General features: G+C 43.1%; 1 protein-coding gene across 1 annotated transcript in view; it reads right to left on the bottom strand.

Annotated features, from left to right (window-relative positions):
* Positions 1-24924, bottom strand: part of HECW1 (HECT, C2 and WW domain containing E3 ubiquitin protein ligase 1) — a 323530-nt gene extending 298606 nt beyond the window's left edge. Inside the window, exon 1 of the mRNA XM_032484276.1 lies at positions 24735-24924. The gene's annotated coding sequence lies outside the window, so the exon portion shown is untranslated. The remainder of the gene's footprint in view (positions 1-24734) is intronic.
* Between the last annotated feature and the right edge of the window lie 251 nt (positions 24925-25175).

Below are 25175 nucleotides of genomic sequence, written 5' to 3'. Positions count from 1 at the left end.
CTTGTAGAATATTCCTCAATTTGGGTTTCTCTGATACTTTCTCATGATTGGATTGAGGCTGTGTGTTTTGCACAAGTATAGACTCTAGTGATGTGTCCCTCTCCGTGTGTCCTACATGGAGGTCAACATGCTTTATTAGTGGTGATATCAACTTTGATCACTTGATTAAGGTTGTTTCTGCTGTAAACTTGTTTTTTTTTTTCTTCTGTAATCAATACATACTCAGAGGGAGGTGCTTTGATAGTGTGCAGATATCATGTTTCTCCTCAAACTTTCACCTTCTAATTTTAGTACCCATCCAAAGATCTTACCTAAAACACTTACTATTGGGGTGTTCTAATGGTGATTTTCTATTTCCTTAATCTCTTCTGTATTTACCAGCTGAAATTCTTCTGTAAGGAAGACCTGTTCCTACATCTTTGGGACCCACTGAATTTCAGAGCTGGAGAAGACTTAGGGTCTTCCAAAACCTCAGATACCAGCATTGGCATCACCTGAATACCTGATAGAAATGCAGAAACTCAAGGCCCACCCAGGACCTACTGGATCAGAATCTGCATTTTAACAAGATTCCTGAGTGATCTGTGTGCTTCACAGCTCATTTTAGCTTCACATATATTAGGCAACTTGACAATGGAGGTCACATTTGGAGTCAGTGGCAGAGCCAGCTGACCCTCTCCTGACTCCCAATTCATGCCCCTCTTCTAAACTGGTTGATCCATTCTCAAAAGAAACTCAAAGCATACAGGCTTTTGAACTAAGGGCTGGATTTAAATTTTTAACAAGGTCGGTTGGTCTATCTGTCTATCTGTCTGTCTATCTATCTATCTATCCATTCATCCATCTACTCATTCTTAGGCAAGTACTTAACCTCTCTGAATTTCAGTTTCCACATCCATAAATTGATGGAAATATTAAATTACTTTAAGGGTAACAGTAAAGACAAGAGATAATAGACACAAAGCACCTGATGGAGTAGCTGGTATGCAGTAGACACAGAAAGGCACGTGCAGATGGGCCCAGCTGTTGGGAGTACTGTCGGCAGACGCCTTCAGCTGTTCCTTCAACCCTTCAAGGGTCAGCTCCGTGATAAGATGCTGCCTCACCCAAGGTCGTGCCCTTCCAGTGGTGACCCATACCCAAAGACAAGAATATAAAGGCTCAGCCATTTTGGCCCCACAGAACAACGCTGATGACACTTCAGCTCCAGAGCCACTCCCTGCTAAACATCCCAAACACCCAACTCCACCTCGGAGTCCGTTTCTAGGATGACCCAAACTGCTACACGATATGACATAGGTTCTCAGAAATCTGGAACAACTGTTATGAATATATGCTATGCCTTTTGGGGGTAACCTTTGCATACTGTCCATATCACTAAATACAAATTGATCCAAATATGTATTAAATACCTACAATGCATCTGGCACAGTGCTAGTTATTGTATGTAAAGCATAGCAAAATAATGCTTTCTGTCAAATAGGGAAGACTGAAAACAAAGCAAGATTGTGCGATTAGCCAAAACACCATTTTGGGAAGATTTCTGTAGCCAGTGGCCGGTCCCTTCTCAATCCAAACTCTCCTAATATTCACATCCTGATACAGCTCCATTAAGGGCCATCCCTAGAGAACCCTGGAGTTGGGAGGTGAAGGGTCACCACTTGCTTTCTAACAAAAAAATAAAAGACATGACCTGATTTTAAACTAAAGAAACTGTTTCTTGAACAACTCTTTGCTTACCCTTGATACAAAAAAGTCCACGCACAGGTGTCAGCAATTTCTGGACATCCAAGTCACGAAGAATGTGGAACTGCGTTTTATAGCTCTGCTTTTAAAGGTACTTCTAAGTGTTTCTCCACACCTTCACTTCAGCCATCTTGCGATAAAAAAAGAAAAACTACATTGTGCTTCCATTGTAGAGGAATGTGCCTGAAAGCCAAATAAAATCATGTTTCTTCAAGCAAAGGGCAAAATTGCACTCTCTGTCACTATCTCAACAGGCAGAAATCATGGATAGCTCAATTATTTACTCTGATGAAGGATCTCTTAGCCTGAAGTGTAGTTAAAACACACACACACACACAAAACACATTCCTGCATGATTAAATCTGCATTACCATGAGAAAAATTGGAACAGGCATCTTGAAATGTTCTCCCAGGCACTAGAGGCACCTATTATTCTTGAGCTCTGGCTTTGGAAAACTTAGTAGATGTTTCCTGGAATGATAGACAACTTTAATGGTCTTTCACAAAAAATTCTCAAAAGTACAAAATTTCCATTACCCACTGCTGGCCAGAGGCAAGTTCCTCAAGGGGTACACAATGGTACTAGCACATAAAGCAGCCTTAAAATAGTCTTTAGAAGCAATAAGGCATCCCCCCCACACACAAAGTGCCAAATAACCCAGTTCTGTGTCCCAATTTGAGAATCTCTATGACCCACTCTTGTTCTCCACCTTGTTTTTCCTCCACTTCCCCATCTTCTGAAGGGACCACACTCGACCGGGCAGGGAAGCACTGGAGGAGCTCTGCCTTTGTGTGGATGTGGGGCATGGCTGCTGCCCTGATCTGATGGCTGCTAATCTGCTCTACTTCTTCTTGGTTCGTAAACAAGTGGAGTGGCCGGACCCAAAAAAGCCTGGTCCATTATGCTCTCCCTATTTCTCCGCTTCAGAAGCTTCCCCCTTTGAAAACATGACACCTTCCATGGGCCAAATTCCATCCAATCTAGAGCCACCAGATGAATATACTGGCTGGAGTTCAGAGTTGTTACAATGATGCTGGGGCAAATTACGAAGGCTCCAATTTCTAGGTCCATATATAAATACTCCCTTCCCCATTTTTTTCACCTGTTTAATGCTTATTCATTTCATTACTTATTAAGTTAACATTTTATATATTGCCTTATAGTCAAAAATGTTTTAGTGATGACATAAATACATACAATCCAATAGTTCTCAATCAAGGGGTGATTTTGCTCTCTGGGGAACATCTAGAAATGTCTGGAAAAGTTTTTGCTTGTTACAACTCAACTAGGCATGGGGTGGGGTTGCTACTAGTGGGAAGAGGCTAGTGATGTTGCTAAACATCTTACAAAGCACAGGGCAGATCCCCACAAGAAAGAATTATCCAGCCCAGGATGTCACTGGCTCTGGTGGAAAAACCCTAAATTCAATATTTTATATATATATATATATATATATATATATATAAAATGAATGGAAAAGGAAATAAGGACAAAACAAAAACTGCAAGCAGGATGGTATAGTTTAGTCACAGGTAAACATTTTGCTGTAAATGGACCACAGATTTGTCTCTGAGCTTTCTATCAGCCAAACCAAAGAGGGAGATACATACTTTGAGGAAACAGGGAACATAAGATAAAAAGGCATAACCAACTACCCTGGGGAAGCTTCTGCTGGCCCACAAGCCTAATAAGAATTTTTCCTAAGGTCAGCATAAAGGAGATACAGGGTGATGGAGAGGATTCCATCTTCCATCCTGGCAGCACCAAATGATAAATCCCAAGCATGGCTTCAGTGAGGCTAGTTTTCACAGCAGCTCATAGTGCAACGATGGGACAAAAACCAACACAAGAGCAAGCCTACAAAGAACAGAACCCAGCAAACCCAAGTTTACTTCTAGTTTGTTTTCTTTGGCTCTATTTGCCCTAGGGGGTAACATACAGAATAAACAGTGTTGGGTAGACCACAGATCATTCAGAAAATGTTGTATGTGCCCAGTTTCTCACAACCACACCCTGATGATGCTTGGGAGTTTGAAGATATCTCCTTTGGCAATAAATTAGAACAGGTGGCCTTTTCCATGAAGGGAATTACAAAGGAGTCAACTAAAAGACCTCCCAAAGGCTAAAGCAAGATGAGAGACAACCACAGCAAGAAGAGGCACACCCACTACATCTGGAAACTGTGCATTGAGATAGAAGAAAAAAGGAGCAGACACAATTCGGATTTTTACCAGTGACACACTCTCTTAAGTGTTCCTTGAGGCCCTATAGATTAGATTGAGTGCACACAGTTTAACCCACAATCCAATCAACCCATATCTCAAGATTCAAAGGTCAAGGAAAAAGTACTTGAAAAGGATAAAATAAATCCAACTGAGAGAACTAGTAATTTATTTTGGAAAAATATCTACTTTACGCCATGCACCAAAAATAAAGCTCATATATTTAAAGATTCTAATGTTAAAACATAAAGCCAAGAAATAATGAAAAGTCCATATGTGCAGATTATTTATGTCTAAATTCATGTCATCCATCCATCTATTCTTAGAAAGAAGGCATTTTAAGTTTGAGCTTCTTGCAAAGCAAGAATGCAGGAAGTCGAACATTGATAATTTTATTAAATAAGATTTAATTGCATGGGTTTCCTAACATCAAAAATGACATAAAACCCAGGACCCAGATTTTAGTGTCTAATTTCATTCTCCAATAAAAGAAATCAGAGCTCCTTGGAGACATGGCTGATTCTAGGCCTGAAAAAGGAAAGATCCAAGATAAGCCTGGGTGCCTTTTGTAGTGCCAGGAAGTAAGAAAGTACTCATGAAAACAAAACAAAAACACCTACACAATGATGGACATGTCAAAAAGACATGGGAGTCAACCAAAAGAGCTCCCAATGGCCAAAGCTAGGATGTGAACAACAAAATAAATAATGTATCGCTGGATATGACTTGAAGTATAAAGTTAATATGCATGAGTCCATACTGACATAAATAAATGATTGAATAAACTAATAAGTGGAGGAGAAGAGACAAATCTGTGGAGAAGAATTCTAAATAATTTATGTAGGTACTCTGCCCTAAGGAGGTAAAGCATACTCTGGACTCTGTGTGTGTGAGCTCTACATAGTGACTTCTTTCCAAAGAGCACTGGGTGGAAATGGGAAAAATGAGCAACTTCACAGTAGAGAAAGCAGACAAGCACCACCTCAGCCTCGATCAAGGTCATTGACATCAACTGTGACAAACTAGTCACAGAGATGGCATGTGCCTTTGACACGATGTGATGAAAACGGCACTTTATCTCTGTGGTTTTTCATCTCAAAACACATAAACCTGAGAAATTCCCAGCAGAGGGAAAGGCTACAAACACCTGACCAGTCCTCCTCAAAACTGTCAAGGTCATCAGAAAGAAGGAAAGTCAGAGAAAACTGTCACAGCCAAGAGGAGCTTGAGAAGACATGATGACTAGATGGAATGTTGTATCTTGGGCTTGATGAATGGGGAAGTAGGGGGGCTTGCTTCCTTTTGAAAACAGGATCAGCCACACTGTGTATATGTAGCCATGGGACCATGCCTCCTCGGGGCTAATACTTCATGATGGAGTTGAGGGTAGTTTCATGGATGCTTCCAGAGTTCATGTCCAGGAAGGAAGGCTGGAAGGGCCTTGGAGCAGTGGAACCACTTGTTGCCAACAGTGGTGATTTGATCTTTGAGGCTCACAGCTCTTCTCCAGGAAAGAGCTGGAGGATGCAGTGACCATTTCCTGCTCCAAGAAGACACTGATAAATGAAACTGAAGGTGATTCAAAGAGATGAAAAGATATCCCACGCTCTTGGATTGGAAAAATTAATATTGTTAAAATGGCCATACTACCCAAAGCAATCTATAGATTTAATGCAATCTCTATCAACTTACCCAGGACATTTTTCACAGAACTAGAACAAATCATCCTAAAACTTATATAGAACCACAGAAATTCCAGAAATGCCAAAGCAATCCTGAGGAAAAAAGAACAAAGTTAGAGACATAATCCTCTCAGACTTCAGACAATACTACAAAGCTACAGTATTCAAAACAGTGTGGTATGGGTACAAAAACAGACATATGGATCAATGGAACAGAAGAGAAAGCCCAGAAATGAACCTACATGCCTACGGCCAATTAATCTTCAACAAAGGAGGCATAAACATACAATGGAGAAAACACAGTGTCTTCAGCAAGTGGTGCTGGGAAAGCTGGACGGCTGCCTGTAAATCAATGAATTTAGGATACTCTTTCACACCACATGCAAAGATAAACTCAAAATGGACTCCCCAAAGGACTAGCATGGCATCTGCAACACACTTACACTATAAAAAGAGTCTTTGAGCACTTCTGAGCCAAACTAGCAGCTAAACTCCAGCAAAGCTCCCATTTTCCCTTGATGATAGCCTTTACAACAGCCCAGGCTGAGGTCTGACATGGTGTTTCCCATTAAACACTATTTCTGAAAGATATTCTTTGAAGAAAAAAGAGCCCCATGCCAGATGCCTCTGGAATACTGCTCTAGTCCCCTTGGGAGTCACATCACTGGACCCCCCCCCCCCCAGAGGCACAGTTCACATCAGAGCTGCTCAGGGCAGGGCCCCACCGTGCCTCTGACAGTCTACCAAAAGCACTGAGAAGTCCTGCAGCACAAAAAAACCTGTTTCTTTTTGTTCATGCTGCCTTTTATTGACCTTGGAAGTCCACCCATCTTTTCCCCATGAACATACTCTATCTTCATCCTAAAGCAGTCTTACGGGAAGCTCTTTGGAAAATGCTGTCCTAACAAAGGTCACTTGGTCTAAGAGAGAGGACAGTCTTTTACGAAGGCACAGACCACTGTCCTAATTGTCCAATTTATTTAAAAGAAACTGTTGCAGACATAGATCAGGAAGATAATGCTTCTCTGGGGATGGTAACTATATCCTGCAGGCAGGTACCTATGCAGACAGAAAAGTTAGGCCTTTTATAACAGCAATTCAGGAACAGGAATTGTAGGGGAAAGGGCATGACACATGAACTCTGCCAGAGCGACCCTAAATTCCTGCTTTCCAGAAGAAAAGTCATCTGGGGCTTCATGATTAGTTTACTGGCAGTGTTAGAAGAGCAACCTGTGCTTTAGGAACCAAACCACCCCCTGAAAAACAAGCAAACAAAAATAAGAACAATGACAAAACACAACTAAACAAACAAAACCCCCAGAAACAAAAACAAAACAGAAACTTGTGCTTTCAATAGATATAGAATCTTCAGCAAAGATTAAATCATTGACCACATATGCCAAGAAAGTATAAGGCATAAAATGGTGTCTTCACCCTGAATTCCAATAGTCCCTGTACCACTGGGTTATGCCAAACTGAGCAGCACAATTTCAACTGCAGAGGAGGATAACATCTTCTTACATTACCTCTCAAAGTCAGATGGTTATTATTCTGACTTACAGCTAGAGGGAAAAAAAGCTCTACTTATTGCACATTCTTTAGCAGACTAGCACAAATAAGATACTGGAGTGAGAGTGATGTGAAAGGAGTTACATACAAATTCATTGAAATAATTTCAAAATGTGTATGTCTCTCTTATTCAGTTTATAATGACCAGAATCATTAAAAAAAAAAAGTGGCAGTCCAATCTGACAACTGGATTTGATCTGGGTCTTTGGGAAGGGGTAAGATCTAACTTGGTGATAAAGAATAGAGAAAGCAGCCCACTAGGAAAAAAAAAATAAGTAAAATCTAAGAGCTGAAGATGAGCATAGGATGGATGTGTGGGATAGACTAATGAGGTGAGTATCTGTTTCAGAGAGCAGAGGGAAGTAACACTGAGTGGATGAGGGGAACTCAACTATGAAAGGTCCCTGAACCTGAGATCACAGATCAAAGGGAGGAGAGACAGCAGGTCCTCAGCAAATCAGTAGCATCACTGAGGTTCTGCCTAAAAGAAGATCAACCTGAAATTAATCTGCCTATTGAAAGGGAGGGGAGAAGAGATGTGAGGAAGGAGATGAGCAGAAATCCTCCACTGGTGATTCAGGATGTGAATTAAATAAATCTCGCACAATAGTGACAACAGTGAAAATGGAAAGGATGGAAAGTGGAATTCTGGAACAATCTCGATGGTATTTAAAAGGTGATACTTCCTGTGTCTGGAGCTTAACTCCAACATGTTAACTTGGACATGGGTCAAGTTTTAAGGGTTAGGAGAATTACAATGTCATTACCAGGAGAAGTCATAAATTTGGCTTTAGACATATTAAACTTGAAACGATAAGAGGATTTCTCAGATAAAATGCCTTGAAATCTCAGTGGGATCAGACTTAGGTCAGGAAAATCCTGAGCTAGATTTGGCCTCCATCAAAACAGAGGTGAGCAAGGACTGCTATTGAAGGTAATGGTCCTTTGAAAGCACAGCCCTGGGAATTGATAATGCTGACCAGTATTTTCAGCTCCCTGGAAGAAACATCGCTTAGCTGCAGCGTGGATGGGCTGGACTGCAAAATAGTGATCTCTTCTGGGGGCGACTTTGAAGAAAACAGGGGAGAGGGTGGGGGCTTCCAACTATCACCCAATTTCAGAAATGAAACAAGAGCCACACGCAGCCAGAAAACGTGCCTGGCTCCTCCAGCACAGGACGGATTGCTTCTTCAGGTCATCTGTCTTTCTTGGCTCTCCTCCTCAGTGCTCTCTTTCTACACCTGTTGAGAGATGAGGGTGCCTCCCTCTATTTCAACCCAGCTGAGGAAGCATCATCAGGCAAGTAAGATCTAACCTGGTAATAAAGAATGCAGAAAGCATTTCAAGCAGGTAAAAGCATCATAAATGCAATCTAAGAGTTGAGGATGAGTAGAGAATGGATGTGTGGAAGATACTAATGAGGTGAATATCCATTTTGGAGAGCAGTGAGAACTGTCTTGGGTGGATGAGTGGAGTTCAACGATGGAAGGTCTCTGAACCTGATACCACGGATCAAAGGGAGAAGACAACAGTTCTTCTGCAAAGAAATGTAACCAAGCAGGATGCTATGGAGCATTCCCAGGACAGATACCCCCATGTTTCCACTTGCCTCTTATTTGTAGAAAAGCTTTCATCTCCCCTGTCTCCCCTGAGTCTCAAAAGGCTGGCTCAAGAGTGAATGACTAGGAAATGTGAAGATGTAGAAACAAAGAATAGCCGTTGGGCCAGCAAACTGGTAACAATTAAGACTATAAAACCAGCCACATAGCAGAGTCACCGAACTCCCAGTTCCCTGAAAGATGTAGACAGAATTCTGACACACATTCCTAAGTTGTTTGTATAGAAAGCAGACCCCCACCAGGTAAAAACTGCTGACCACAAGCACATAGACCCCAGGCCAGTTGAAACTAGAAGATGGATGTAACTCGAAACTTCACTTTAATGCCAACTGACCTGAGAATTGAGCATGAGCTGCACATATCCCCTGCATCCCCTCCCTCACACTGCCTTTAGAACCTTTGGGTCCTCCCCAACAACTGGGAGATGGTCTTAGGACATGAGTCCACCATCTTCCCAGGTTCCTGGCCTCCTGAATAAAGCAACTTTTCCATTTTCATCAACACTTATCTCTCCAGTATTGCCCTTTGAGCAGCGAGCAGCTGAACTTAAGTTTGATACCAGCCTCATCTGGTTGCAGGATTAACATCACCAAGTCTCTGCCCTGGGACGGGAATGAGCCTAACTTGGGAAGGGGGAGGACAAGCCCTGAGAATGGACCCTTGATACTGTTATCCAGGAACTAATTGCCATGCCAGTAACCAGAGAATTGCACACAGCTCCCCTGGAAAGCTACTTATTCAAAGTAAGCCACATTAGATAAGCCAAGGGGGCACCAAAATCTGGCTGGAGTGAGGTATCTCAGCATCCTTCTAGTTAACATTGGGACTCCTCTGATTTGGGCAGAACTCACATAGAACTGAGGACCACAGACAGGAACATGTGTCCAGAGTCACCTGGTAAACATCAGCCCTGATGGTTCTAGTGTCCAAAGGTTAATAAACTGAAAAAAAAAGTGTAACAGGTAGATAAGGGGAATACAACTCTAAAGATTCAGGGAAAAGCATATTTTGAGAGGAGCTATAGCAAATAAAAGTCAAAGCTGTATTTTGCATTCCAAATCAATGTCATAAATGCATGAAAGGACTTGTGAAACCAAATGAGAGACGAGGTAAAAAAGAACTTGAGAAACTTAATTTTAGAAGAAACTTAAATTCAGAGATGAAAAGAAACTGGATGAAATGCAAGTTGAAACAACAACAAAAATATAGCAAGAAAAACTAAAAGGCAGTAATAGAAATAAAGTCTGCTCTGGAGTAGAAATGCAAATTTGAGATTTAGAAGAGAAATAAACAGCTCTCTAAGAAGACAAAAGAAAGGGTTAAAAGAAAAAGCAATGCATGAAAAGACAGTAATTTTAACAGATAGTTTACCTTTAGGAGAGAGTTATTTGTTCATCAGAGAAGGATTTTGTTCAAAGACACAGACCAAAACAAGCCACTAACAGTGGCTTAGCCAAGAGACAAGCTTATTTTTCTCTCCTGTGACAGGAAGTCCAGAAATGACAGATCTGGGATGGTAGAGAAGCTGCTCCACCAGAGACCCAGACTGTGTGTAGCCCTTGCTCCACCATCTTAACTGTGTGGCTCTCTTCCCCAGCATACAAAATGGCTGCTGGTATTCCAGCCATCATACCTATATTCCAGATTGAATATGGAGGAAGAGTAAGAACAAATGCAACATGCCAGATGAGCTAGCTCCCCTTAAGAGCTTCCCCAGAAGCCCTCACCCAATGACTTCCAAATATATCTCACTGGACTCAAGAATGTCGTATGACTACCTCTACCTGCAAAGAAGACTGGGAAATAGAGTTTTTAACCTGAGGACCATTCCAAAATTGAATCAGAGTTCTATGAGTAAGGGAAAAGGAGAGAGGAGATATTGGTTGCTAACTAGCAGCATAACAAAATTCCTGAGAGAAATGACAAAGGAGCAGAGCCAAGTCACAAAAATATATACAGATGCTGATTTCCTCTGATGCAAATCAGAAGATTTCATCATCCTTCCAGGAAAGTCCAGTGAAAACAGCAAGAGCAACAAAACCTATATTCCTAGCTATCTCAGCAAAATGCTCTAATTCCATTTTTTTTGAATCCTAAAAGTATCCAAGCAGGAAAAAACCCAGATTATCTACAAAGGATTTAAATTTAGGCTATCCTCAAACCTCTCCATGATCTCCAAAAGTAGAGGACTATAAAATAATATCTCAAGAGTCTTATGGGAAAAGTTATTGCACAAAAATGGTAGTGATAGTCCAAATACTATTTATGAAAGTAGGAAAATTAGCCCCCAGAAATCAAAAGATTCAGAAAACAGCCACTTAAAAGCTTGCTTAAACATAGATCTGCCTCTCAAATCTATGAATGATAAACTCATTTCCTTTATTTAAGAATAAATTTATTCTTAGCATTTAAGAATGGGAAACTTGGCTATAACAGACCTTGATTTGGGTAGACTTGAACTTATTTGAAAGGTCTTATAGCCAATTGCACCTTCCAGAGACAGACACAGCAGTGCGGTCCATCCTCCATGTGACAGTGTGCGACTCCAACTCTTAGGGCAAATCTGGGCTCAGCAGGAGAAGAAGACTGGTTTAGAATTACTAACATGGCAAGGTGGAAATAAATAAATTAGCTTGTTATCCAAGACAGCATAAAGAGAAAAGCAAAAGAGACTCACAGAGTATGTATTATTAAAAATAGACACAGATGAAAACATTAGCTGTAAAGAAAGTGCTAAAAAAAATAAATGCCAGCACTAGTTCCTGGGTTAAAAAAAAAACACAATCAAAAAGGCAAATGTCTAATCAATCTTATTTTTTTTAAAAGAGAGGGAGGAACAGAGGGAGAGAGGGGAAGTGGGAGAGGAGGTAAGACAGGAAGGAAAGGAAGGAGGGAAAAATATAAACTTAAAAAAAACCCAAAGGAACTAAGACCACATATTGGGAGGCAACATAAAATTTACAAAAGAATAATCATCAACAATTTGAATTTAGGCAAATAGATAATTTTCTGAGAAAATAATTTATTTGCCTCAAGTAGAAGTAGAAACACTAAATAGTCCAATAACCATGAGATGAATGAATTAATTTATCAGAGTGATCCTATAAAAGGCCGAAGGCTCAAAGAGATTTTGCAGACAAAGGCTTTCTGAATTCCAGGTAATAATAATCCTGACATCATAATCATTTTTTAGGAGATTTAAAACAACAGATTCCTGATTCATTTTTATAAATTTCAAATACATAGTATAATAAAGATGTAAACGAATCTCCTTCATTTATGTATATATATAGTTTATACTTAGTTTTATATACAATACACTAAATATATTTATTACTTGTATGTATACATAAAACTAAGCATATTGAATCAGCACAGAATTCAGAAAATAAGAAACAGTGCTCAAGTTGAATATATTTGAAGACAAGGAAAGACTAGGAAACCAATGAATATAATTGATCGTTTCATCAGGTCAAAGGAGGAAACACACTAGTTAATTCAGTGAATTCCCCCTTGAATCCAATGTTTACAACATGATTCTAAACTAGGAACAGAGTAACACTAACTTTTTTTTTTTAACTGAAATAAACAACCTGTACCATTTAATAGTGGAAAACTAAATCAAATGTAATTAAGGACAAGGGCAAGATAAGACCTCTTTTTACCACTATTACTTAATATTGTTCTGGGTTTAGCCAGTGTCATAAACACATCCCACTCCCAACCACAGAGGGAGAAAGGAAAGAAGGGATGGAGGGAAGGAAGGGCAGAAAATTACAAAGACATGTAAACATTCAATGTCTTGTGTTGGAGACAACATAAAAGCTCCCACTGGCTAAAACTGGGTTAATTTGAGCCTCTAAAAGAATCATGATTATAATTGATTATATCACACTGAGCAAATAAAAAATCTATGAGGACACAGCAATTCCTCCCCTCCCAAAAGAAGACAGCAGAAATAAAGGGAAAGCCCTTTTTCACAGAAGAAAGCAAGCTAGGAAACGTGGAAGGAATTAGATCATTGGAGATTTACGGATTTGCAGTCCCCAATGTGATAACAGATTCAAGGAAGGAGACAATGGATGATAAAACGATTAAGTGAAAGGTTACTGGGGACTAAAAATTTGTCCCTTTTACTAATTGTGAAGACAAATTGTACCTTTCGATGGAGACATCTGAAGATCACCACCTTAACCAACAGGTCATCATAAATAAAATTAAAAGACACATTCCAACCACATCAAATACATTAGAGCTAATATCTATAATAATTGACAAAGAGTGAATAAAAATTGGGAAGAGAAACACCAAGACCTTACCAGGAGAGGGGGTGTTGGCAAAATATAGGCGGAAAGAATTTGCAGAAACAGCCTCATTTTCCCTTTGTCCCTTCACTGGAAATGGACAGGATTGCGTCTGTCCCCCAGCAACAGAAGCCGCACTAAAACAGGGTCTTTTTACCATGCAGTACCCACAGGAGCCCAGGCTACCTTTCCTTTTGCTTGCCAGCCATTCCCAGCCTGCAGCTTCCCACCCTTAGTCACAAGACGTCTGGATGAAGTGGAAGGGCAAAGGGCAAATGACTTATGCCAGCCGAGCCTGTCCGTTTTTATCCAGAAAACATCTTTCCCAGAAATCGCTCTCAGAGGAGGCACCTGGCCACGACTACCTGCAAAGAGTCAGTCTCCTGAGTCCCTCCTCCCTGGCAAAAGAGCAAAACCAGAATGGATAAATCATGGTACTTGGTACCCAGTATCGGGAGATCGGCACCCTCACAGATGGTTGGTATGTGGTATTATGTCCTGTTACAACTTTTCTGAAAAGCAACTCTTCGGTGTGTCTGAGGAAACCTCAGTGTCCTTTTAGATTCATCAGTTCTGCTTTGGGGAATCATTTCCACGGAAATCATGCAAAATGCAGTTAATGGTTTATGTACATTCAATTCCATCAGTGCAATATTTCTAATATGCGCCCACCTACCTAAACAAAAACAAAAGATAAATTTAACTTCAACGCCCAGTAATATTTGAATGGCTGAAAATACAGAGTCAGTTGTCGGACAGCCTAGCTATGTGAGTTGGCCAAGTTACAGAAACACTCAGGTCTCATTTGTAAAATGCAGTTAACAGTACTTCCCACATAAACACTTACAAGGATTAAATAAAATTTTATATGTAAAATATTCAGCAAACGCCACAATAAAGACTCATTGCATAATAGATTTATACATATACAGGGACTATTAATATAGATCACTATATAGCCAATTAAAATAACGTAGAAATGTAGTATTAGAAATTGCATGACAAGAAAATGCATCTGTTGTTAAATGGACACAAAATCGTGCTCATGGTGTGACTTCATTTTTATAACGTATCTGTGCTTAGAGGAAATACATTAAAAAGCCAATGGTTCTTACATCTGGTCATTGCCTTCCAGGTGGTTGTTATTTTAGCCTTTGTACATTTTTTAATTTTCAAGTTATCTACCTGGTGTAATTATTTTTATATAGACCAGGGGTCAGTAATCTGTTCCTTAAAGGGCCTGTTGGTAAATATTTTAGGCTTTGCAGGCCTTGTGGTCTTCGTCTTCGCTATTCAGCTCTGCATGGAAACACGCAAGTGATGGGTGGGACTGTGTTCTAACTGTACAAAAACAGGAGGCAAGCCAGCCCTAGTTGGCAGACCATTGTCTAGATAATGATATAAACACGCTGTATTTTTAAAAAATCTTAAAATGTAAGGTCATGTAGAAAAAAATCAAGAAAAGAAGAATTGTCTTAGTGGCAGGTGAAGATGTAGAAGGTGAAGAACGCATGCACCAAGCTTTATGGACAAGAGAGGACAGAGCAATGATGGCGGAAGAGAAGAAGTCATCCTTGGTAGAAGGAGGAATCAAGCTGATGGGATTTTATTCAAAAAAGAAAGAGCGAGAGCAAACTATACGTGCATAACTTTTATCTCACTGTTTAGCCCTGAAAGCTTTTGGCCCTTTTCCCAAGGCATGTTGAGGCCGTGGGAGGCTCCCAGGACGACAGCAAAACCAGTGAGAGAGCAACTTTGGAGCTTATCACCAAAGAGCTCACGGAAAGTGCCAGTACCCGAGGCCTCCACACAGCATCCCAAGAGGGCCCAGTGACCTCTGTTCAGTGGCTCACTGACACAATAACGCCTCACTCCTCTTAAATAATTCTGAGTAACAGATAATACTCATTATCTGACTCATTATGAGTCAAAATCCTCTGCCCACTAGTTCTTGGAGCAAGTCCCCCTGCCACCTTTCAGATTTTAGTTAAATGAAGCCGTGCGCGTGGTCTTTTGTTTGCATCCTAGAAATCCTCAAAGCACAGTTTTTCTAGAACAGAAGTTGCAAACTGAAGATTTCTAGTTACACCCGGTTGGGCCCCCTAAGTACTGTCAGATCATTAAATTGAATTAGTTAAAAAAAAAAAAATCTTAAAATCATAAAAATTTCTCTTAAATATCCAGTCTTTTGGTTTTCTTAGAGAAATCAGAAGAACTGGCAACATTGGGTCATGATCCCACATACCAACAACCGGCGTGAAGCAAGCAAATAAGTAGTGCCCAGCACGAGGTCCTAGTTCACGGTCCCTCTGCCCATCCCCCAACCCTGAAACCCACATTTACGTGGACCCTGAAGATATCTAAGTTTCTTTCCCTGATCTAAATGGGCTAGCGAAGGATGCTGCAGAGCACTGGGCCAGGGGCCCAGAGACAGCTTCTCATCCCAGGTTTAACAAATGCAAGTTCTGTGACCCTGGGAGATGGCTGTTTCATCACGTGGACTTCTAGGGGATTCGATGGGCATGACTTGAGTTGCTCCAGCCCGCATTCTATGAATCTATAAATGGCTTAGCTAATTTTCAAATTCACTGAGCTCATTGCCTGAAAAATGCCTGGAGTCATGGGTTCCACCTGCTAATAGCACTTGGAAAAAAAATTGATTTGCAAAATAAAATATCTGGATCCCTTCAAAAGCCATTTGCAAATTCACACAAAAATGTGCTAAAGTATAAGAACAAGCCACTCACTCTCTCTTGCCTCGAAAATGAAATTTCAAAGGCGAGATTTCTAACTGTTAAGAAAAAAATCCCTGCCCCAAAGATTAACGTTGCTATAAACAGAGAGCATCCATTACATTATTCAGGAGAGACAAATGAAGACATGAAAAAGGCAGGGGTCAGGACCACGGAGCTACGGTGAGCTCAACACTTCTTCCATCCGATTCCTACCCTCCCCAATCGTTCCTACACCTACGGATACAACGTGGGTTTAGATTTGTTTTAGTTCTTTTGCAATAAACCCTCAACTTTGTCTTGCAGAAATAGGTCATTCAGTGCTTTCTTCCAGAAACTGAAAAATATGCTAGGTTAACGTGATCCATGCCATTTCACCTGGAGCAAGGCGCAGACCTCTGGAGAGGAGGGCCTGGCCTTTGGTCTTCTGGCCAGCCCCCCTCCCACCCCACCACCATCCAACTGAGTTTGAAGAGCTGTGGTTTCACTATCTCACAGCATAAGACAAGCAAGTGGGCTGGGGCCCCATGTCCTGCAGAGTCTGTGAACTCCAGCCACCCCAGGCCTCGTCCACCTGCATCCCCTGGTACCCCAAGCCAGACCATTCACTTCACCTGGTCCTGGGAGCCTGTGGGTCCTGAGATGGTGGCGAGTCTGAGCTACAGAATGTCCTTGGACACAGCTGATCATGAAGGTCCATATGGAATATTTAGGTGAAAATGTGCTTCTTGTTCTAGAAGATTCTCTGGATCACTGGGAAAAAGAAAATGTGTGGCAAAGCGTCAAGTCATGAGGGAGCGTGCTCTTAGAGGAGTGGGCTCTCAGATGACAGACTCAGTGCCATGGCCCTAAGGTTCCCAAGATCAATGACAGGAGCTTTCAATTTTGGTAAATTTAAGTTTTTTCTTTTTTAACTTTTTTTTATTGATTTAGAATCATTTTACAATGTTGTGTCAAATTCCAGTGTAGAGCACAATTTTTCAATTATACATGAACATATATATATTCATTGTCACATTTTTTTCCTCTGTGAGCTACCAGTAAGATCTTGTGTATATTTCCCTGTGCTATACAGTATAATCTTGTTTATCTATTCTACATTTTTGAAATCCCAGTCTATCTCTTCCCATCCCCCGCCCCCTTGGCAACCACAAGCTTATATTCTATGTCTGTGAGTCTATTTCTCTTTTGTATTTATGCTTTGTTTTTAATTGAAGAATATCATATTAAGGTCTACGTCCCTGACAAGGGTGCTATCTGTTTAATGACCAGGAAGCAATATTGTAAATTTGAGGACTTCACTCTAAGAATGTGGCTGCCTCTCTATTCACCATGGTAACCCAGTTCCCAGCCCAGCATCTGTACATGCTCCATTAATAGTGTGAAACATAGAAGTCGCTCTTAGATGACACAACTTTCTCCAATGCCTTCTCAAACTCCACTGCAGGCATTTAATTCTGCCTTGACTTTTGCACATTTTCACCTTAAACTGTAAGCAGATTTTTGTCTGGATGGAAAAATCCACACAACATAAATACTTGTCACATAATACTTGGCCATTCAAGAAATGTCTTCTGAGTAAATAAGTAATTGAAAAATACTTGAAAATAATTAGTGAGGATTTAAAAACATAAATATACATATATTTATATATCTTCCATATATTTCTACATATTTGCATATATATGTGTGTGTATACATAAATATGATGCATTTTTGTTTTGGTTTGTGGTCCAACAGTTCCTTGGTCAAATTTCTCGTTAGAAGCCTGAAGGCTCCTTAAAATTCGTTACACATATGGTGATATTTCCCTCTCTCCTGGGAAAAGGATGAAAATAACAATTTGTGACTTCTGACTATTTTTCTCAAGCATGTCACACCACGATCTGAATGTATGTTTCTAAGAGAGATAAATTTTACTTGCTTGCAACAAAAGGGTGGCAAATGCTTGCAAAGTTCCTGTGGGAAATATCAAAAACTGTGCTAGGTTGCTATTGAAAGTTTAGTAAAGATGGAGAGCAGCATGGCTAATTAAAACCCGGATGAATTCACTGCCCATGATTTCTACCACCACAGAGGTTCTGAGACACACTGACCACCTCCTTGTTTCAAGTAGACACCGGGTTTAATGTAAGATCTCCAAGCGTAATTCACCAAAGCCAAGGGTCCAGATCCGCTCAGACACTGGCATTTGCAGAAAGAATGGAGCGCATGAGCACAAGGAGAACCAGTGTGGGAACATATACATGTTGTCTCCTACCGCAGAGTTTCTGAGTCCTTTGAAATTCTGCAGTTTCTACTGTACTGCTGCTTTCAGAAGAGCTGAAAAGTTAAACGTTCTTCTGAAGATGGAAATCCCTCAGACAGTATCGGTAAGGAAGCCACCCTGGTGAGCATCACCCTGGGAAAGGATAATGGGCATTCTTCCTTCAGCTCTGATGCTATTCATGGCAGAAGACAGGTTTCCTGCCTTGAGATCCCTGTGTGACCTCAGGAAAGCCTCTCCAGTCTGTGGGTCTGCTAATTTACAACCAGATGCATTTATATAACAATGATGTTAGACATTTAAGATGCCATCCAGCTATAAACTGCATTCAGTCTTTAAACATATATCCACGGGGCAGAGAGCACTGGCGACCTTCATGGGAGCAGTGGAAGGGACAGGTGGGGACCAGAGCCTGGGTGGGGTGCTGTCGGGAGAGGCAGAAGGAGAGAGAAGTCAAGAACTCCAAGCGTCCAAGTAACTGACGGTGCTCCGGTCTCAGGCTGTATGGTGGGTATTTTGTTGTTTCGCTTCATAATTTGCACACGTGTTAAACGTATTATTTGTCTGAATCAAACATCACACATTAAAATGTGTCTTTACAGGCTGAGTTGGAGAGAGTGGAGAAAGCCAGTGTAAGACAGCTTTTTTGAGGCGTGTTCTCTATGAAGAAACAGAAAAGAGATGGTGGGGGATGTGGAGTCAGGGGAGGGACCTGTGAAATGTAATACATTACAGTGCACTTGGGTGCCAACTCTTTCGTTACCACCGGCCCCTTTACCTGCAGGTGCTGTCCCTGGTCCTGGACAGAGGTGACACCAAGGAGGTCGGGGGGAGGGGCAATAATGCCAGCAAAAACCATCAACTACTTTTTTTTCCCCAACTTCAGAAAACTCACTGCCACAAAAACGACTTGTGATCAAAATAGAAAAATTTGTTAATTAAGTCAATTTACGTTTTGATGGAAAAAGGGGTTAGAAATAACAGTAAAGAAAAAGAGAAGTCCTTTTCAGGATGAAGACCTATTGACTCTGTCCTGGTGTTTTTCAGCTGGTCAGTGTATTACAGGAAGCAAGATGATAAATGGCTGGTGGAGTCCGTCAGCTCTGGTACTTCCTTACTTCTAGTCTCCCCGTCTTCCCCCTACCCCGTAACCGGACTTTCTGAATTTCAATAATGTGTAGGAGTGTGATTTCTGTTTCTCAAACTGCTGTGGCTGAAACCCCAAAAGCAAAAGCAGGGAAACATTTGTGCAGGTTAAATAAATGGGTGTCAATTTGAGGACAAAGTGGTGGAATTACAATCCCTGGCCATGGATGTGGATTTTGGTCTTTTTTTTTTTTTTTTCTATTTTTCTTTCACACGCATGATATTTCCCTGACATCTGTGCAATACAAATAGATCTAGCAAGTGTGAAAGGGAAAATCTGCTCTACTAAATATATAAAAGGGACCCCGAATGAAGTCTCCATGCTAGCATTCGTCATCATGGGCACAGATGGCATACTTATCCAGCTCTCCCCACCTCCCCCCCACCCCCAATACTGGTTTTAAGTTCCATCCCCTGAATTCTCCCCCAAAATACTGCAATGCAATCGATGACTGATAACACCAGAATAGCCCGTCTGTACAACACATCCTCATTCTTCAGTCCTCCGTGTGCATCATGCTTTGGGCCAATAAATCACGAAAGGTGTGGGTTCCAAACTCATCATGCAAAGAGCGCACATCACTTGTTGCTATGGAAATCCAGATGTTTTCTCCAGCGACCTGGGAGCTTAGTGGTCCTTGTGCTGGCTTGCCAATAAGCCGTGACATTGTCGTCACCCTGCACCGACTACTTATCGTGTTCCCTACTGTGCTCATGTCCCAGAACACGACAGCCACTTACCAATACCCACACATCCAAGCATTATGGTATGAGATACATAAATCACCTATCCAGTGCTTTGTTTCCTGAAGTATAGAAGGAGGCTTTAAGACCCAAATGCCCGGTGGTCAGAAAATCCGTGAGGAATACACACCTACTCATCAAAACAGAATCATCAGAGAAGCCGGTCTGCCTCTATCCCTCCTCATACCTTGACCTGAGAAGCAATGCTCATGAAAAAGGAAGAAGCCAAGACAAGGAGGAAGGTTAGGAGGCTCAGACACCTGCATTTGGTGGAGGTAGGTGGGCAGTGCTACTAGAGATATATGTTTTACACACATGACGGTGGACTTAAAGAGGTTAAAAAAAAAAAAAAACAGCAGACAGAAATGGAAAGGGACATTGTTGGATGAATTTCAGGGAGCACTTTTGACAGCAAGAGTTACTCAGCTGTGAGACCCACTCTGTGGAAAGAATAAAAATGCTTTACCTTGGAACCTTGACCACCAAATCCTAAAACTCTAGTAAACATTTGAAACGGGAGTTAAAGGTCCTGTGTTTTTTCTCCACTGCCCTCCTCACTGAGATCCAGAACTACCACAAACCTTTTCCTTTAATGCTAAATCCAGTTTTACAAATAAGAAAGAATTATTATATTTATAGAGAAGTGTTAACAGAGAGCTCAAAGGAATTATTGGATAACCCAGAGGCTGACATACAAGGCTTTAAGCATTTCTACTCTCTGTACTGCAAAGTTAAATTCTCCCTAATATTTTTCACCCTCCAACTGGAACAACTGAATAAACCAAGAAAAACCATCACAGAATCATGGCATCAGAAGTGACCTTTGGAATGACCTGATTCAACTCCCTACTTTTCAAGAAGAAGAAACTAAACCTCAGAGAGGAAAAGCAACTTGATAAAAAAAAAAAAAAAAAAAAAACCCTGAACATTTCACACTGTTTTCTCTAAAAGGACACGAACAGTCAACATGCCCAGGAGTGGATTATAGAAGTTGCATGTGGCGCTAGGTTTCCCCGTTTCCTAACCATAACCGGTCCTGTTTTCCAGGATGGAAAGGAAGAAGGATTGGAGAGAGGCAGGGGTCTCTCTCTTGGAAGATTACATCAGGGTGGGCTGGCCGGGAACAGGGGTTGTCTGTGGGGTAACTGCTGGCTTGTGTCAGAAGCTTAGCTGATGGTGGTTCAGTGTGATTTGAACAAATAATGGGTCAGTCAGTGGCTTTCCCTGCATGAGTCCACCATCCTAACAAACTCCAAGTGGTGGGACCAAGACGTGGAGAGGAGGTGGGCTGACGGATGCCCAGTCTTTCTGTCCAAGTGCAGGTTCAAGAAGAGTGCTCAGGCTGGACACGTTTCCTTCTAAGGCCATAGCAAGAACAGAGCAGTTATCAGCTAGGGATTGTGTCAAAATGGGCAATCCAGGTCATTCAAGTGAAAAATAAACAACCCCAACCTGAGCATCTGAACTTGCAGTCTACATGGCTTTTTACTGAGGGTGGGGTAGAGCCTCTCTCTGCCTGGATTTGAGTCCCGGCTCACTGGTTCCCTTCAGCATCTTACGTAACCTCTCTGATTCGCCCGTCTGACTCACGAAATGAACAAGTCCCACCTCCCTCCTGCCTAAACAAGTAGAGGGCATTTTTTTCTGGCTTGAAATCCACTCAGTCGACATTCCTGAGAACATACCACGTTCCAGGCAGAGTTGGAGGTGCCAGGGACATGAGATGAATTTAGCCATGCCCTTGTCCTCAGCAAGCTCTCACCAGGTGTGAGACCAGGGGCTGTGGTTCATTCACAACTCATGTAACTGCAATATGGTAGGTGCTGCCTTAGGGGCGGGGACGAAAGGCTGTGGGAAAACAAGACAGGGAGTTGTTCATTACACCTGGCAGGAACTGTTATTCCGGGATGTTATTTTGATTGTAACTTAAAAACAAAATGAGCACACTACTGTGGAAAATTGTGCGGATGAGCATAAATCAATGACTAAATATCTCCCTAAATTGAAAAAAAATTACTATAAGCACATGAAAACATTTTGCTGGCCTGCTTAGAATAATTATTCCCTTATTTTTTATAGCCGGCAACAGTGCTAACAAGCTTTATGAACAATACCCAGTTCTAACATGGAAAGTAAGTTGGACGCTGTTGACAATTCTGCGTAGGATTAAACAGCTAACCAGAGTCTTTCATTGAAAGTGAACAAGCAAAATCAATCCCTGGAAATAAGCTACATTCTCAGTTATCCACAAAAGATGCTGCTGGAGTCAATAATTAAGCCACCTATCAGGAGAAAATCTGTTATCCAATCAATTCAACATTCTTCTCTGTCTCCACTCCCCCCTCCAAACACACACACACTAAATCTCTTGCTATAGTGGACGGAAAAAATGACCTGTTTGAGTTGTTGGCTAATTTCACTTATGGGAAAAATGCAGGCACTGGGGTTAAAAAAATTGCAGGTGTAAAAATAAACCATAAAGTCTATAATCAGTCCTTGGTCTGCTCATGGAGTTTTGGGTTACAATTAGCCTTGCAAACCTGAGTGACTTTTCTTCCCTCTCTACCATTAGCACATTGGAACCAGAAGGAACCACAGAAATCAGCTAGTTCAGCTAAGCTTACAGATAAGGCAGGAGACAGTGGGAGGCTGGCCTCCCCATGATCACATCTGGCCTTTTAGCATTTCCTCTGTTAAGAGTCATATATTTGATGCAAGTCCCATAGAAGGTAAAGCTGAAAGCGATCTTTTAAAACATCCATCGTTAAAAGCCAGAAGTGTGAATGGAGTGATGCTACGTACACACAATCCAGCAGCTGCAGCCCCTCAGTACTGATATATTGATGGGCTGTTCCGGCTCAGGATGTGGTCTCCTTACCCAGTCAATAATGTCACAATCTGAACAAACTTAGGCAATTTGCCTTCATGAAATAACTACCCCAGACAAAAACAACTGTCATTCCACAAAGCTGCCAGCTTGCACTAGACTGGGATTCCAGAATGAGTCAGAACATGGTTTATTAAGTGAAACACTCTGAAGTCCAATACGCCCGTAGGTCTAGGAGTTAAAACACTGCTATGTTGTTCCAACGCGTACTCCGGAGGAGGTAGCCAACAGAGGGAGGGGGCAACGGGGAATTGTACCACATTCCGTTTCTCTACCAAACAGGCATATACGAGGGTAGGCATGTGGACTCTAATCCCCTCTTAGTGGAAAACACACATTTTCAAAATGAATCCCCGATCTAGAACGAATTACCGTAATAGCCACAGCCGGAGCGAGTCCGCTGATGAGAAACGCAGATCTGGCCACCTGCTTTGAGATGCCTCGGACCACGGCACTGCCGGGGTCTTTACAGGCTGGCCTTTTCGGGTAGGGCATCTGCCCTCCTAAATCGCGTTTAAATCCCGGGAAAAGAGAGGAGATGCCTCCCTTAGTCTTTGAACTACGCTGTTCTTCCTGTATCCATTTCTGCTGAACACAGCCTTATCTTTTCAAAGAGGAAAAAATGAAAACAAGAAGCGAATCGCACCACTGCAGATCCCAAGAGAAGTAAGCACGGAACTACAGCAGCGTCAAACAGTGTCTTCAGCAACTCGGAAAATTCCCACATGCTACCTGGTGTCAACCCAATGCAGACTGGGGCGCGCAGCGCTCGGAACCACAGGAAGCTGGGCATCTCTGCAGCCTGTGTCCCTGCCAGCTCTGCCCCCCCCCCCCGTCCACCACCCCCACCACGCGCTGAAATTCGTCAGGAAGAAGTTATGATGCCCAGCCTCTGTATGACAGACAGACACACCACGCACCCACACTCCGCAGATCGGCCAGGTGGCCGGGACATCAAAGAGGCAGAGCGATCAGAAGGCACTGGAGGAACGGGTGATGGAGGGACCACATTGTGTAAGCCCTCGGATTTTGCTGCATTGTCGCGGCCCAGGAACGGGGTAGGAACAAGCGCACCTCCAGCCAAAAATGAATCGGACGCGTTTTTTCCCAGCGGCTCCCTCCCCGCCTGTATGCAGGTCGCAGTACGGTAGGCGACATGACGGGCTGCTCCCGTTAAAACTCGGGTGGCAGGCCGGGCTGAGCGGCCGGGGACAAGGAGGCGCTGGAGCAGCACCGCGCCGCGCATCCTCCCCACAGGCCACCACCCAGGGGAGCAAGGTCCGCACCTGCCAAGTGCCCCCTGAGCGCGTGAGGGTCTGCGGGCTCTCGATCCGCTCACCCTGGGCACTGCCTGGGACACGATTGTCTAAAAGGCACACAGCCCAAGGCAAAGCTCAAACCCAGAGCTCTGGTTCACAAGGGGTGGGTGTGGGCCGGGAAGAGGGATTACGTAGGTCTCTCCGCCCCCTCCCCTGATACCTCCTCACCACTGGGAGGGCGCCGGGGGACGGGGGAGGCGCCGCGAACCCGCTTGGGGGCTTCTTTGTTTCCCTCCGTGCCCGGCAGGAGGGCCTGATGTGCCCGGTGTACCTAGCCGGGGTCGCCACCCGGGGATGCCAGCCCGGCCCGGGTGGCGGCGCGCCCCCAGGCTGACAATTGAACCTCGCGGGAGAAGCAAGAGGGTGGGGAGGAGGGTGGATCCCCGGCCCCGAGGAGGGAGGGCGCTGACGGGGCCTCGGGAGCGGCGGGCAAGCCGCCCAGAGGAGGGCGGGGGGGAAGGGGCGGCAGGCAGAGTCCCCGCACGGAGCCCGCTTACCTTGGCAGCTCCCGCCTGGGCACAGATCTTGCTCCCATCAGCTCGCAGGTTAGAGCCGGGGGGCGCACGTGCCCTGCGTGGCGCGCCGGATGCCGGGGACCTGCTGGCGGGGCGGGGGTGGTGGTGGGGGAAACCCGCGCGCCCACCCGCTCTCGCCACGCTCCGGGTGCGGGAGGACAGCGGCGGCCACCGCTACGGCCGCGGCGGCGGAGCGCGTGGGACTTGGAGTGTGTGTGTGCGAGGAGAGGGCCGACTGGGTCAGAGACGCACCGTTTTCCTGCTCCAACAACCGCGCCTGATGCGCGGTAACGCAGCGCACTTCATCGCTTTATCCTCCCGCCCGCATCCCCTCCCTCCCTGCCAGCTCCGCCGTGGGTACCAGACTCCCGAACCAACCACAAGCCGGGCTTGCTCTCATTAGCGCTGCCCCGCCCTGCAGCC

Source organism: Camelus ferus, chromosome 7 (genome assembly GCF_009834535.1).
Source record: "Camelus ferus isolate YT-003-E chromosome 7, BCGSAC_Cfer_1.0, whole genome shotgun sequence".
Classification (NCBI taxonomy): domain Eukaryota; kingdom Metazoa; phylum Chordata; class Mammalia; order Artiodactyla; family Camelidae; genus Camelus; species Camelus ferus.
The sequence above is the reverse complement of the archived record's forward strand: the minus strand, read 5'-3'. Positions and strand labels throughout refer to the sequence as shown.